General features: G+C 35.9%; 1 pseudogene; it reads left to right on the forward strand.

Annotated features, from left to right (window-relative positions):
- Nucleotides 1–494: 494 nt before the first annotated feature.
- LOC111547127 lies at nucleotides 495–824 on the forward strand (annotated as a pseudogene).
- The last annotated feature ends 12,750 nt before the right edge of the window (nucleotides 825–13,574 follow it).

The following is a 13,574-nucleotide window of genomic DNA, read 5'->3' on the forward strand; positions in this document are numbered from 1 at the left end:
TTAATATGTTTCAACATATTTAGAATAGATTATGAAATACATTTTAAAGCATGCTTAGTCACTCAAGTTATATTTCTCTTTTACGGCATGTTGATACATTTTGGCAATGTAGATAATGTTATCTTTTTGACAAACCTTTCCTCAACTAAATCATCTGTTTATTTAATCATTGTCACTAAGAACTACAAGCAAATACAAAAAAAAAGAAAAGAAAAAAATTCTTGGCAATTTTAAAAATAATGATTGTCATAAAACAACTTGTAGGCATAAAAGTAAACATTTCTTCAGCAGTCAAAGAATTACTAAGCTAAACTTTCCTGTTCTTTATAAAATGAGTTAATGTTTGAGTTATGGATCTAAAGTATGACCATAAACAGCTCCCTTAAAGCCTGTGGTAAGGTAGGAGTGCCCTGACATCCATCCCCAGAATGCTTTTAAAACTACTGTGCTGGTGCTCTGTATCCTAGTGCACATGCCTTGCAAGTGTGGGCGCCATGAGTCTGTTTACCAGTTCCAGCGGATGAGTTGAATGAATCACAGCACCTACCACTGCTGCCGGGACAGCTGCAACTGATTATCTAGTTTACAAAAGGTTTTATGTTAAAGATCATCAAAATAAAGCTATGATAAATCTTCACATCCAGAAAGACAACCCCAAGATAATACATGCTTTTGACATGGAGGATTTGGGAGATAAAGCTGTATAATACTGCCATTGTTGGAGGTCCAGAAAGTTTCCATTCTGTGATGGGTCTCACACAAAACACAATGAAGAGACTGGAGACACTGTGAGACCTCTGATCACCAAGAAAAAAGAAACTTAAATGGACACTTTTCATGCTGCAAATCAAGTTGTCGTGAAGTTACCTGATTGTTTAATGAGAGAATGACTACCACCCTCTGTCTAATTCACCTTCCCTGGGTTCTAAATGTGGTATAATGCAAACTGCAGCCTTTACATTCATGGCACTTGTCTTATTTGTTGAAACATCACTGTGCACATTTGTTTAAACAAAAAAAAAAAGGAAAAAGGGAAAACCAACCTCATGGCTCATGGCCTGTGGTTTATTTTGGTCTTGTAAGGATCCGTTTATTTAAAATATTGACATATAGAGTTGGATCTTATATAGAATATAGTTGTATCTTAAAGTCAACACATTACATTATTCTCAAAATTTTTAAAAAAACCTATGTGCCATTCTCCAATATTTTTTTCAATATAATGAGTGAAGGTGTTAACAGAGGATTCTATAGAACTAAATGCCCATTAAATAATGTGGGATCACCATTATAGGAAAAGGGTCATTATTTTGCATTTAGACCATTCCTAGAAACAATGGAGAGTCAAGAGGGTAGGGAAGGAAACTAAGGAAAGAAAGCTGGGAAAGACAGGGAAATGGCAAGAAAGCAGAAGTGGATTGTAGATATGGACTTTTGAAAGGAACTGATGAGAGGTGATCCTCAATACTGCAGCTTTCAGAACTTCAGGCATCTCTGCCCCCAAAGCAAAGTGGAGAAGAGAATTATAAATCGAGCATAGTACCCTGTTATGTAGATGTTTTATTCTAACAAGGATTGTTGCATTTAAATATAATGCTGTTTGCTTTGTGCAAAACTGAAACTGAAACATTTGTAAAGGTTTCTTTGTACTGTTTCTAATCTATAATTTAACAGATTTGTTCCACCAGAACAAACATTTGCTGAATGTCATGGAAATGGTTTTGAAAAGCATAAGTGTCAGCAAGATCGCCTCTGAACACAACACTTGAGCAAGGCAGCACCTACATACTGAACATACAAACTCACCCACAAAATGGGCAGTGTTTCAGCTATAGTCAGCGTCTTAGCCATGTTGGTATTCTTTCAAAGACTTTCCTTTTTTCTGTCCTTAGGACATGCCTTCAAACTCTTCCTCATATTCTGCACAAGCAAGAGGCATTAATCACACAAATCTACATGTCCATTTATCCAGAATTGTTGCCTATGATCCATCCTTTGAATAACTTATACTCTTGACCTTTCTGATCAATAAGATGAATGATAAAGGCAAAGGGTTGTGGTTTACATCTTCGTAGAAATTACCGTCTCTTCTGAGTAGTTAGAATAAATAATTCCTTTGGTGTTATTCATTGCCTCCTGCAAGCAATATTCGTATGTGTGTGGGAGCGAGATGTACTGTATCTTCTTACCTTTGATGTTTGGTCTTGTTTTGGGACTGCTCTTTTGACAAGCTTTCAAAAGCCCCCTACTATGAATGTCGAATTAAGTACTCTTATAAATATGCATGAACACAAACCTCATATACTCATTTTGGTGGCTACTCACTGTGCTGGGTTGCCCTGGAAGCCATTCCAAATGGTTTTGATTTTGCGTTTGAGATTCTTAATGGTGGTAATTATCTGTTGCAGCCATGCAGTACCAAATATGATGCGTGTTAGAGATACTTTAAAAAATAATAATAAAAGCAACTAAAGATGCTAATTCCCACATTTTAGTTCCTACAGGGCAATTAGCCCCTAGTAATGATGTTTATATTTATATGCAAATGTTTCAGGAAAAATGAATCTTAACAGAGACTTCATATCAATACTATTGGGAGATGAGAGCATTCCATCTGTCTGTAGAAAATGCCTGCCATTAGCTCTACATGCAGCCTATTTCTGTAATAGAAACTATTTAATCTTAAGTAATTCATTCTTCACTTTGTATTTTCCCTTCCTTCTGTTCTTTTATTAAGACTCTTAGCTAATGTACAGTATGTGCAGCTCTTCAGGGCCTACACATAGGTGCCTTGCCACATTTTTTTCTGAGCATCATCTGTTCCTTCTATTACTACCTAACATACTCACCATTCCTCATTTTGAAATAATAATCAAGTAACCGAAGCAGGCTTCTCAGGGGGCACTCATTGGTTAATATCCTCTGATGTAGAAATTACAACAACATACATAGACAGAAGTGTAATGAAGCAAAGTTCTAAATTACAGCTGTAGCTTTTGACTAGCTGCTGGCTAACAAAAAAAGTACAAGAAAAATCGCTTCTTCTTGTACATGTGAGGAAACTGAAGCTTTAAGACATTGCATGAACTCCTCGTCTAGTCAGAGTTAGGGAGCAGGCTCAGTCTAGAATCAACCTCATTTCGCAATACTTTGTACTCTAAGACAATCTCAATATGGAGGATCCTGTCATAACTAATCATTTTTTCTGTATTCTTTTTGTTTCCACAAGACATTTTAAACTACTCATTGGCAATTCAGTTACTTGGGTAGCATCACTGAATACACTGCTTATCTTAGATACATTCTTTTACAGAGGAATAAAGTGCACATCTATTATATCATTTAAGAATCATTATTTTGCTACACGTTTGATTGAGATCAGCAAAGAATAGTTTTTTTTTTTTAAGCTACTAGAAACAGAATCTCTAACTCCATGATTACATAAGACAGAACTGTTAACTGCATATGGAATTATAGAGTTCTACCTAATACTGTGAAAGTGCTTAAGAGTTCAAGTTTTATTTAGGATAATGAAAACACGGGGGAAAAAGTCAAATAGCAGCATAGTAAGAATATCGTGTCACATTCACACCATCTCTCTGGTAAAAATTCCTTTAAGAATAGTAACATGTAAAGGCAAGGGTAGAAATTGGTGAATCTACTATATTCAATTAAATTTAGGTATATGGTAATTACTTACGGCTTTCCATAGTAAAAGATGTACCCATTTGACATTTGTCTTTTTCACCTTTAACCTAGAACAAAGAAGCAAACCACCCCCAAATTTCTAAATAAGGACCAAAATACCTCAAATGGCACTATATTTCAAAACACAGATGCTCATTGTCACTCCCTGTCAAAACCTGGAATGAAGAAGTCTGGGAAAGGGAGAAATTCAGCATCCTGCCAGTGGAAAATCTCATTAGAAACTCAAGAGATTTATCTGTCACTCTGACAAGATAATTTGATTTTAAATTTCATCACTGCTAGCCCTAATTTTTAAAATTAAATTGGAAAAAAAAGTGACTTCTTCTACCATATAATGAATAATAGGATAATATAAATCAAAATCAAGAGTGCCATTAATCAGAAATTACAAGAAAAAAATTGAAAAATTTTCAGGTTTGAGGGAAGAAAAGAAGTTCTCCTCCCTCACTCGTACCCACCAATCATGGAACTGGAATGAAGATCATTTAAAAGAGATTCCTTATGAGGTTCAATTTAAAGCTTCAAAAGTTATCTTATCAATGCAGAATTTTAATACTTTCTTACAAAGTCTGGACTCTTTCAAAGGAGCAGCACTTATCCAAACCCTATCCTGAGCCTTTTTAGTGCATCACTATCCCAATTCATTCCTGAACGAGTTTTTCGGACAGTAGATACAACACAGTAAGATGTCATCAACATGCCGTTATTTTCAGGTGTGTCCCCGTTAGCCAAGAGGCTAAATATAAACCTTATAAAAATCCAGTCCCTTCTCTTTCTTCAGAAAGAGACAAACAATTTAATGCCAGTGATTGATACACTTTCAAAAGTTGATCTACTTGAAGATCATCATTTGCTTTTTCAGTCATATTTCTGTGTAGTATCTCAGAATTCAAATATTCTCAGTTTGAGGGAGATCATCAAACAACTCATTAAACAGAATAGAATTCTATCCAAACCAAAATGCAACAAAGTGCCATAACTTGAGGATTGCTTTTTACATTTTCAGATGACCTACTTCATACAGTTTCCAAATATTAAAATTCCTAAAGAATGAAGATTTAATGTCAGCTTGCTTGTTAGGGAATTGAGTTCAAGAAAGGTGAACGGCAGAATATTTTAATATGAAGTTGAGAAGTCAGGGGCGCCTACTCTGTAGCCTCTCCATTTAGCAGAACCAGCTCTGATTGGCTCATTTTCCAAAAGGATTGCCTCCTGGAATGTTTACTTTCTCTTTAAGGGAGCTGTGTTTCTCATGCCTGGTACTTGTCACTCCTTAAGTCCTAGTTGCAAGTTTTTCCCTGCCACATTTCTTAAAGGTAAATGAATGAAGAGACAAAGTATATTCCATTACTTAATAAAACATCACTGTGGTTTCCTGTAGGAAGTAGGCCAACTGTGAAATAACCTCTCTCTTAACTGAAACTTAGAACCAAAATGCTTCACACAATTTAATATTTGCACACTTTAGACTATCCTGGTTCTACTCTCTGGGACGTCAAGATATTTAAATGATTTAGTGTATTCATATTTTTCAAAAAGTGGTCACACTTTCTACTTGGTAATCTAGGCAGGTAAAGACTTTTGATAACGCTCTTCAATATTTAGTGGTAAATGTGTGTAGATTCATATATATGTACATGTATATACATTTTGTGTATGTTATATAAAATGTGATACAAAATCTCATAAATGGTAATAGTTCTATTGCCAAATATGAATCAAAGAAACTGGGTTGAAAAATGTGAATTAACTTTATTCTTCTTATAAAGAAAATCCAACAATAATTATTTTAAACATTGACTTTGTGTCTTGTCCAGATTTTGAAAGCTTAAGAAAAGTATTTACCTTACAAAGTTGTTATGGATCCTCTCACAACGGGTTGATTTCTCGGGACACCCGCCTGAGTCCTCACAAGCAGTGTGGCATCAACAGCAATTTCTCACCTGTTACAAAATGTTAAATAGGGAATTTTTTACAAATCAGAATAAAAATATTTTCTTTTCAAATTTTACAATTATATGTCAATAAATGTTTAAAGATATAACTGCATATATAGAGGATTTGGAGTATAAATCAATCCCACAACTTTTTTCTTTTTCCTGGTCATTTGTCAGATATAATAAAACATAGATCATGGAAAAGTAATATGAAAATAATTGCATAAAGATTATGTATTTTTAAAAGGTCTTCATCAGAGATATTCAGCTCTTATTTTCAGGAACAAGCTCCTCAAAGATTTCACCTTCACCTTGAACATAGCAGTGACAAGCCAGTCAAGGTCCACCGAATCCAATTAGAGCAGTTTTCTGGGAAAAGAATTGTGCTTCTTGACAATATTAGGGCAAAATACTGTGTGAGCTGTTTTAACCGTAAGGAGGACAGTGGTAGCTACAATCATCTTTAGTCTGTGGCTTGAAACTGTGTCATAAAGCAATGACAGGCACAAAATATCTGTCAAGCTCTATTGGAATCAGTCATTGGCTGTTCCGCCCTACAGGCTGTAGGTTGTATATCCTGTTGCATAAAATCAGAATGTTTTAGGGGTTAGAAATATTCAGAGCAGTGGACAGAGAAGTCACCATTGTCTGTCATAACTTAAGAGGGGTAATATTCTGTGAATCTTATTAAAAAAGGACTTTAAAAAATTTTACCAATTCAGAGATCTGAAAAAGGCCAGGCGCGATGGCTCACGGCTGTAATCCTAGCACTTTGGGAGACCAAGGCGGGCAGATTGCCTGAGCTCAGGAGTTCAAGAACAGCTTGAGCAACATGGTGAAACCCCGTCACTACTAATATACAAATAATTAGCCAGGTGTGGCATTGTGTGCCAGGAGTCCTAGTGACTCTGGACCCTGAGGCAGGAGAATTGCTTGAACCTGGGAGACGGAGATTGCAGTGAGCCGAGATCATGTCACTGCACTCCAGCCTGGGTGACAGAGAGAGACTCCATCTCCCGCTCACATCCCCCCACCAAAAAAATAAAAATAAAAAATAAAAATAAAAACCTGAAAGGCACCCACTTTTCTCTCACTCTATTACTTCAATAAACCCTCACAAATCCACCTCCTAAATGTCTCCTGTTTTGCCCCTCCCATTACATACTTCCTGTCATTTCCCTCACCATCGCACTTCCCACTAGCAAAATTTTTCTAAATGACTGCCCTTCTTCAGGCCTGTAAACATTCCAACCTTTGGCTTATTCCATATCAGCAATTCTTTAGGCTGAGAATCTTAAGGAGAAATAAAATATTCTTTATGATCTGGCCTTGGTCTATTTTGCAGACTCATCTTCTGAAGGTTTCTATCCTTTCCCAATTTATTTTGAGGTCCAGCAATACCAAGCCCCATTCAGCCTACAATGATATCTTGCAAGTACTGTTTACTATGCCCTTTCAGCCACCTAGAGAAGTTCCCGTTGCTCATCTAAGCCCTATGTTGAGATGTTACCTGCTCATGGGCCTTTCCACTTTTAACTCCTGAGAAAGTTAATCTCTCTCTCCTCTAAGATGCCTCTGTAGCTCTGTCTGCAAGTCTGCTTGTCTGTCTAGATGTCTATCATCCTTAATTGAATGAGAATCTTTTGGTCTAAGACCTATAGCATTCAGCCTCTGTTTGCCTGATCTATAGAGGAAATGCGTATTAGACTGACTATACAGTCTCTTTACTTGCTTTTGCCTGTAACACTGGAGATCGTTTCTCAATGCTGGGCATTCCCAATGCTTAAAGATTCTTTGAAATTAAGACTAGATGTGAGGCAGTAGGTGGCTGAGGCCCTAGTATTTTGATTCTGTAGTTGCACACAGTATGTCTCCAAGTGATGAAATCACCCCACCTCCGTTATACTGTGGTCTCCAAAAACTGCTCAGAATAGTCCCGAAATGGAGTTTGATTTCTTTAAAGTGCCTCAAGAAAACTAAGAGTTATTGGAATAAAGTTCTCAGTTTGAACAAGAAATTTATTTACATGGCCTAAAAAACCATGATTGATTAACTGCCATGGATGATACTTTTAGAAGTCTATGTAGAAAAAGAAAAAAAAATTGCTTTATTTTAAATGTCCAAGGGCCACCCAATTACACATAGGCAAGTTCAATGTATAAATTTCTTCCTCCCTGGATTTAATATCCATAGGTACTACAGGATAGATATTTGTTCTCATTAGGTTAATATTTTCACAGCTAATATTTGGTAAATAAAATCAATGAAACATCTATGCTAGGTTTTGTTTGTCCATGTTAAAGAGGGCTGAATGGAGTGAATCACCTAATTATACCAATCCCTTCACTTGCCATTACATGCTGGACATGAAGCTCTAATATCAATATAAGCTGCATTTGATCAACATGCAGGAAGAATGCAAAGGCACTCTCTGGTTTTTGTAATGCTCTTTTCTACCTTTCGAAATTGAGTGGCTTTAAATAATCCTCCTGAAACTTTACACCTCACACCCCTTCAAAGCCCAGTGCTCACACATGGTAGCATTAGAGGAAGGATTATTAAAGACCCCCATTGGAACTGTGGCCTATTCATTTTCTGTGTAAACCATGGGGTTCCTGTGCAGACAGTGATGTGCCAACACCAACCCAGACAGCTGCTGTACTAAAGCTGCTCTGAGTGCAGGTGGGGAAACAGCTTGTGATATTAACAAGACTAGATCCTTCTTGTGGCTTTCTATAGCCTTTATTTAAAATACAGAAAAATGCTTTCAAAGACTTATTTATAACTGTATCAAGCACAGATTGCACCAACATTATGCTGCAATGAGCACATGTGTTATTCATACTGATATTAAGTATTTTTCTTTTTTGAAATAGCCAAAGAGAAAAAACATGTTTCCTGACGATGGTTTCAGATAGGAGCTACTAAAATCATATCAATGAAACAAACTTGGGTGAAAATAGCTTTTTCAGAATTTAAAAAAGTCATGAAAACAAACAAAAAGATTCAGTGTAAACAGAGAAATTGAGACATAAGAAATGAATTTTTAACAAAGGTTTTATGAATATCACAGCTGTCACATGCATTTTTTCTCCTTCATATAAAGATCATAATTAAATTAGATTTGAATGTTCCACATCACTATGGGCTTGTATTTTTTCTAACTCCTCCAGAAGCCTTAACAGAGTTCTTCATATTGAAAACTTACTAATTGTTCTCCCTGCTGTTTTACTAAGCTCCTACTATGTTCTACAGCTCTGTTAAGTATTATGACCAACATAAAGTATCCAAGTTATGCTTTTGGCATCCAGAAATTTATATCTCTTTGGGAAGAAAGAAATGTTCATTAAGTGTCCGTGAGCATAAAAAGGGGCAAACATTTTAAAAAGCAGTTATGGGCCAAGTGATGTGGGCTCTGCCACTTAGTGCACATTCTTCAGAAATTTATTTTCAATCTCTGGCCTCCGTTTACTTATCTTTAAAATGAGGATCAAACCCTTACCTAGCTTATAGGTTTTCACCAACTATTAAAGGAGATAATACAAGCAAAATGCTTTGATAGGATCTTGGCACATACTAAACGTTTAGGAAAGAGCTGTTACATTCTATGGCAATTCATAGAAGTTGGGGGTTATTTGGGGATGACATTGACTAAAGAGCTACACAGAAGAAAATTGTTTGCATTCAGAGCATTGAAAATATTTCTTTGATTTAGTCATTGAAGGAGAAAGTGGGCATCTCAGGTCTAGGGAAAATATTGAACAAACTTTATGTAACTATGAATGAGCAAGCTGTCCATTTTAGAAAGTGATACAGTCATAGGACATATAATTGAAAGGAAGGAATGAATTTGTGGAAAGATTTGATGTTAGATTGGTAGATATAGAACAGGGACATAAGTAAATACAGTGAAGGACAAAATTCAAATAATTTCTTATCAAGCATTTTCACTCAATCTTTTTCACCCTCTGATTAAACTTGAATAATTCTTACTAAAGTTATCATTTCATTTGACATTTCAATTACATTCACTCCCAACTCAAAAACATGAGTTGTTCCTCTATTTCTCCATATTCACATTGCTTTAATTCTGTTGAATTTCCATAATATCCTTATTTTTCTACAAATTGACCTTTCTTTCGCTTAAGGAAATGCATTTTTATGTTTGGTTATTTCAAACACCTCAAATATCTATCTTAGCCTGAGCATATATGCATACTCTCAGGCTTAACTTTCAAGGGAACTCTGGTTTAACATTGGACATTTATTGGTTTTAAAGCCTTGGGCACTCACTTATTTTCTTCATGTATCAATTTTCCCAATTTTAGAAATATTAAAAATGCCTGCTTTGGCCGGGCGCGGTGGCTCAAGCCTGTAATCCCAGCACTTTGGGAGGCCGAGACAGGCGGATCACGAGGTCAGGAGATCGAGACCATCCTGGCTAACACGGTGAAACCCCGTCTCTACTAAAAAATACAAAAAACTAGCCGGGCGAGGTGGCGGGTGCCTGTAGTCCCAGCTACTCGGGAGGCTGAGGCAGGAGAATGGTGTCAACCCGGGAGTCGGAGCTTGCAGTGAGCTGAGATCCGGCCACTGCACACTCCAGCCTGGGCGACAGAGCAAGACTCCGTCTCAAAAAAAAAAAAGCCTGCTTTATAAGCAAGCGGGGATTAAGACAGCTGTAACAGGTCAGACCTTTGAACCTTTGAAATTACTATAGAATATAAAATAATTATTGTTAATATTCATGTTACTACTTTAAAAAAACCTTTGCTTTAGAAAAATGCTTTTAATAAGTCTATTTTAGTCAAATATAATGGCTGAAGTATTTTTTTCAAATGGACAATTAAGTCAACCAATATCACCCTTTAAGAAAGCTCACCTTACTATTGGCAAAAATAAAACCAACATTCAACTTTGTTTTCTTACAAATAAAAGGGAAACAATTGTTTCAAAATTAGAACCAAATATTTTCAAGATGGAACAATTAACTTTAAAAGCACGAGATATTACATTAAAAAATCAGAAAATTCTGTATGTAACCTAATTATGAACACATTATTTTTCAAAGAAAAGACTGCATATGATGTTATTTTCTAGATTTTATATTTTGAATTATTTTCTAAAAATGAAAGAAATAAAGATAAACAAAACTTCAAAATCATTTTAATAAATCTATTTGTAATTATTCAGACACCCTATCTTTTGCTACATTCATCCCAGGCTATCAATAAAGTACTTAGGAAGGAGAATTAATTTCTGTTTACAGAGATCACCTCACTTTTTTTCCAAAGAACTGGGAAGAAAGTAAATAACAAGCATTTAATATTTTGCTTGTAGATTTAGGCCTACATATTTTTTAAGGGAAGAAGTGAAAAATTATTTTCTAAGAAGGTGTTGTAATAAATATCTTTGAAAAGGGAGACAAGACAGTTAAGAAAAACAAAAAGACCATCCCACAATCCTCAGTATTTTGCCTTTTACTTTTCAGCATACAAGTAACATAATATAAAAGGTAAGAATTGTATCACACATCAAATTAATTCAGAACGTGACAGGAAAAGCAGACAAGTGGATGTTTTAGAAATGAATAGAGTTCATAAAGTATTTAATAAGTATTGATCCTGATTTCACCAGGGGGTAAACTATTCTCCACTATTAAGTTAAGCACTTTTGAAAACTACATCAACTGAAAGGTCGGTAATTCAACTAATCCAGTCATGGGCTATTCGTTCAACACTCTTTCCCTCATCAAGGCAGGGCTTCTCCCACATCCTCCCGCACTGGCTATGGATCCCATTTGAAAATTGAACAGATCAATATTTTTGAATATAGGGTATGAGGGTGGGGTCATCATGGAGAGTCTCAGAATAGTATGGAAATGAGCTTCTAATCTGCTACTGCCATGGACAGAGAGAAAGAATACTTTCTGCAGTTGTTTTAAAATCTTCAAAGGCTACTTCAGTCACTTCATGAAACCTGATTCCATCCTGTTTTTTTTTTTTTTTTTTTTATTTTCAGTTTTATTACAACATCATAGAGACTAGCTAGAGTCTCAGAATAACTATGAGAAAGATCTTAGGTACAACGCTACTTCTTTTGCTGAATTTTTAAACTGTGTGCTTATATGTCAGTCTCTTTGGATGTCAATTTTCCATCTGAGCTTTGATGCTTATCAGGCTCAAAAGCTAACTGAACAGAAAGAGGTGATTTAATAGCCTGTGCTTCAAAATGTTCCATAAAAGAATTAACTAATGTATTACCAACTTTATAGTCTAACTCTTCTTTCCCTTTCTCCTTCATTCTAGGCTTCCAGATCAGCACATTGAACAGGAAACTTGAAAGCCATTTTAAAATTGAAGAGAGTAGAGATGTCCTGGGAAGAATTTTTTTTTTTTTTTTTTTTTTTAACTGTGCCTTATGCTATGGACAATGTAACTACTGCCTGGCAGCAGTCCGCTGGGTCTTTCAAAAGACCTTTTCTTAGTTTCATCAACGTGCTTCCCAGAAGATCAGAATAATTGTACTTATACCGATGGCTTCACGCAGTTTGTAGCTACATGGGATATTTTCCTAAGACCTGAGGTTTTATTAAGCTGGCTGGATCTCATAGATTTAAAAAAAAAAAGTAAAAACCTGTACTAATATGAGTATAAATATGATAGAATGAGCAATTTTACCACTGTTACTTCTGATAGAGTTCAAATTTGGGTTCACTTGCCTAAGGCCTCAAATGCAGATTGGTCACAGTTGTAATCATCATCTGTTTTTTATGTGGTCAAGATGAGGATAGTAATAACCTGGCAGTGGTCAAGATGATGACCTAGGAAAACAGCTCCATCATCTCAATCCCCATTCAGGGTTTTCTTCACCTAAAATGAGTATCAATCACCAAAATATTGGCTTAATCTCAAATTTGCTGGGGAGCTGATAGAGATTCAAAAACAAACAAGTTCTGAGATGCTCTCAACCATTAACATCCTCTACGCTATGCTAACCTTATTCTTTTATTTTGGTTGTAATTTCTTTTGAAAGCTATCACTTAGGTATGGCTTAGCAGTTAAAATAGCATAGTTCTAAGGGAACTTATATGTATTTCACTTGTGAATGCTGTTTACTTATGTATTAACAGTAGTTTTCGTAATGACTACCGTAAAAATGTTTGAACTATAAGTTAAAAGTGTGCACATATTTGGATTTTTCTTCTAGCTCTGGTTGACCGAGGTCTCCTATCCTTACCCAGACAGGTTGTTCCTTTAATGAGTCAGATGAAAATTCTTACAACATTTCAATTTATATAGAGATTAAAAACATTGAAAAAAAGTAATAGGGGTCGGGCGTGGTGGCTCACGCCTGTAATTCCACACTTTGGGAGGCCAAGGCGGGAGAATCACGAGGTCAGGAGATCGAGACCATCCTGGCTAACACCCCGTCTCTACTAAAAATACAAAAAATTAGCCGAGCGTGGTGGAGGGTGCCTGTAGTCCCAGCTGCTCGGGAGGATGAGGCAGGAGAATGGTGTGAACCCGGGAGGGGGAGCTTGCATTGAGCCAAGATCACGTCACTGCACTCCAGCCTAGGCAACAAAGCAAGACTCCGTCTCAAAAAAAAAAAAAAAAAAGAAAAAACTAATAGAGATTTAACACAGTGGTCCCAATGCTGGCATTGTATAGCAAACAAAATATGTTTCTTAAATTTATGTACACAGTTAACGTGTTCCTACTAAAATTCCAAGAGATATTTTCTAGCAATGTAACAAATAGATTTAAATATGCCCCTTGGATGATAACAAGGTATGGTTAGCAAATACTCTTTTGAGGTAGAATATTATTGAAAAGGCACTAACTTTATCAACCAATAATTTAAGCTGTGAAGGATTTGCATAAATATTACCGTTTCTATCTACAGAATAAAAAATTTAGAATTTTA

Source organism: Piliocolobus tephrosceles, chromosome 4 (genome assembly GCF_002776525.5).
Source record: "Piliocolobus tephrosceles isolate RC106 chromosome 4, ASM277652v3, whole genome shotgun sequence".
Lineage (NCBI taxonomy): Eukaryota > Metazoa > Chordata > Mammalia > Primates > Cercopithecidae > Piliocolobus > Piliocolobus tephrosceles.